General features: G+C 57.1%; 1 pseudogene; it reads left to right on the top strand.

Annotated features, from left to right (window-relative positions):
* The first annotated feature begins 558 nt into the window (after positions 1 to 558).
* LOC147984198 (uncharacterized) lies at positions 559 to 1,514 on the top strand (annotated as a pseudogene).
* Positions 1,515 to 2,865: the final 1,351 nt, after the last annotated feature.

Here is a 2,865-nt window from a genome sequence, read left to right as displayed (position 1 = left end):
TCGATATACAAGAGCATATGGGTTGATCCGACCAAGTTCTTCTCCATGGGGTTCTGGTGTTCTTTTTGTCAAGAAGAAGGATGGCACGGACCGACTCTGCGTCGACTACCGCCCATTGAACAAGAAGACCATAAAGAACAAGTACCCACTTCCCAACATCAATGAGCTTTTTGAACAACTCAAAGGTGCTCAAGTATTCTCCAAGCTTGACCTCCGTATGGGGATCTATGCATTTGGGGTTGTCTTTATTTTGGTTCCGTAGTCAGACCTTGATTGTATTCTGGATGATGTAATGCTATATTTTTGTATTGTGTGAAGTGGCGATTGTAAGCCAACTCTTTATCTCTTTCTTGTTCAGTACATGGGATGTGTAAAGATTACCCCTCTTGCGACATGCCTACAATGCGGTTATGCCTCTAAGTCGTGCTCCGACACGTGGGAGATATAGCCGCATCGTGGGTGTTACAGGGGTCATCCTCATCCACTTACCACTCGCCCCCCCGTCGCCATCTGGCCACCCCTGCCCCCATGTTGGCGACAACCCTAGCCACCGCCAGCATGGGTTTCTTCTCTGGCATCGGCAGCAGCCGCAAGGGCAAAGCCCCCGCCCGCCATTCCCCCTCCCTCCCCGTCCTCCCCGTGCCGGCGCGCGCTCCCCGGCAGAGGCAGCGCATCAACGTGCCGTTGCACCAGGCTGAGTGGCACTGGCACCACCACGTGCCTCTGTCGTACCCGGACGTGACGCTGCCACATGACTGGCATTTGGATCCGGAGAGGATCCCAGTGCCGGCGGCGCCGTGGACGGCGAGGGCCCATGTGGAGGAGGTACGGCGCCGGCGGGCTTTGCTGACGTCGGAGCAGCACGCCGACCCACACTTCGCCGCCGACTCGCCCAACTGGGCTCGATGGTTCACCTTCGAGCATGAGGAGGCGAGGCGATGTGGCGTCCGTGGCATCGACCACAGCCTGCCGCCGCCCGCACTCGTCGTTCGCGACAAGGACCAGGAGGCCGAGGCCTCCTACCAAGCGGCCATCAAGGAGAGCGAGGAGGAGGAGCGGTGGAGGGAGGCGGATGAGGCGGCTTTTGAGGCTGCCATGGCGAAGGCCATAGCCCTCTCCGCGGCGGGCGACTGCATCATGCCACCGGTGCCCCGCCGTCCCCGCACAAAGCCGAGCCGGAGGAGCCGGCCTACCGCGAGCGCTACTCCTGGATCGGAGTAGTGCGCGAGTGGGTCAACGCTCCGCCGATCTGGCTCGGGGCGACGGAGAAGCAGGAGGCGGCCTACCTCGACCACTGGCGCCACGTTCGACTGGCCGAGGAGCGCCGGGAGGGCGAGCATCTGCAGATGCTCGAGCGCGAGGCCGACGAGGAGGTGCGCTAGGCCCAGGCAACAGCGGCAAAGCCCGACATCGCCGTCGTCTGGAACACGGCGTTCCCCTGGGCCGGCCCTGCGCCGACGTTGATCAACCTCACCGGTCCCGACGCAGATGCCGCCGCCGACGAGGACGCCTAGGGCAGCGCGTCATCTTGTTTTTAGTGTTTTTATTAATGTAATGTGGACTTTTGCCGGCCTTCATGGCCGGCTTTTATGTTTAATTAAATGCATATATTTATTTTCAAACTGCTCGCAATATTTTTTTTGGCGCGCCGACGAAATGGGTCAGGCCAGCGTTGGGCGCTCGCGTCGACCCAAACACAGCGCCAGACGTGTGTGTCCGCCAGGCCAACTCAAACGGACAAAAAGGGGACAAAAGCACCATCCGTTTGGGTCGTCCCGTTGGAGTTGCTCTAACACCTCGATTTTGAGATGAAAAGACTGGGAATGAAATATGACATCATGCAAGTGATACAAACTAAAAAGCTACGAGTAACAGGTGTTCACTATGCTAATGTTAAGAAGTCAGCAAAGTTTATGATGCATAAGACCGCTTGCAATCTAGTACTATCACCACATCTGCACAATTACACTCGTTTGCTGCAACTAACCCAGACCTGTGTTGAGAAAACGAAAATTTCGTCTCTCCTCAAGGCAAAGTCATGGAGTACCTTCCAACTTGGAAAGGCAGCAACCCAAAGCTGAGATCGAAATGGTCGCCTCGCCGGAAAGATTCTTTATCCCTCCATTTTAGTATTCAGGGCATGTTTGGTTTCTGTCGTGGAATTGTCACGGCAGATGTCCTAGAGCAAGGACTTAGTCGTAGGGCCATCGCACTAGGAAGCAGACCTCGTTCGACGCGTTCAGATCCACCGAGAGCCGGAAGGTCTCTACTTGAAGTTGTTGAGCATGAACGTCCAAAGCCGCCCGCTCTGCAGCCATCCTAACTTCCTCTGCGGCCAGATTTTCCTTAGCTTGCACCATCTCTTCTCGTACACGTGCTACCTCTGCGTCATGCCGGGTTTTATCCGCCGGCTCTACCACGGCAGTCAATAGAGTTGTCAATTTATCCATGAGGTCCATCAAGATCTGAGCCGGGGGGCGCGCGGGGTCTCCTGACCCGGCCGCAGCCGACCCGGTAGCTGTGGAGTTCTGCCCGGGCTGTGTCCCTGCCATGAAGACTCCGGCCCAATTTGGCGGCTCAAGGGGGTCCGGAATACTGCTGCCATCGGAACAGCCCCCAAGCATGCCGTCCTGCAGCTGGTACAAAGAGTATGTCTTGCCCGTTGATGATGCAGTGTCGGAACAGACAGCCGTTTCACCGCCCTCCACCGATCCTTCTGAGTATTCACCGCCGTGGATGCAGCCTACGAAAGCACGCTTCACGACAGATTGAACACGGGTGATCCTTGCGCGCTGAGCCGTTTCGATGAGATTGGTGTGGACGTCCGGCTCAGGGCCTGACTCGCCGATCCGGCCGATGAAGACG

Source organism: Triticum urartu, chromosome 2A (genome assembly GCF_056163025.1).
Source record: "Triticum urartu cultivar PI428250 chromosome 2A, HENAU_Tu73, whole genome shotgun sequence".
In the NCBI taxonomy this organism is placed as follows: Eukaryota; Viridiplantae; Streptophyta; class Magnoliopsida; order Poales; family Poaceae; genus Triticum; species Triticum urartu.
The sequence above is the reverse complement of the archived record's forward strand: the minus strand, read 5'-3'. Positions and strand labels throughout refer to the sequence as shown.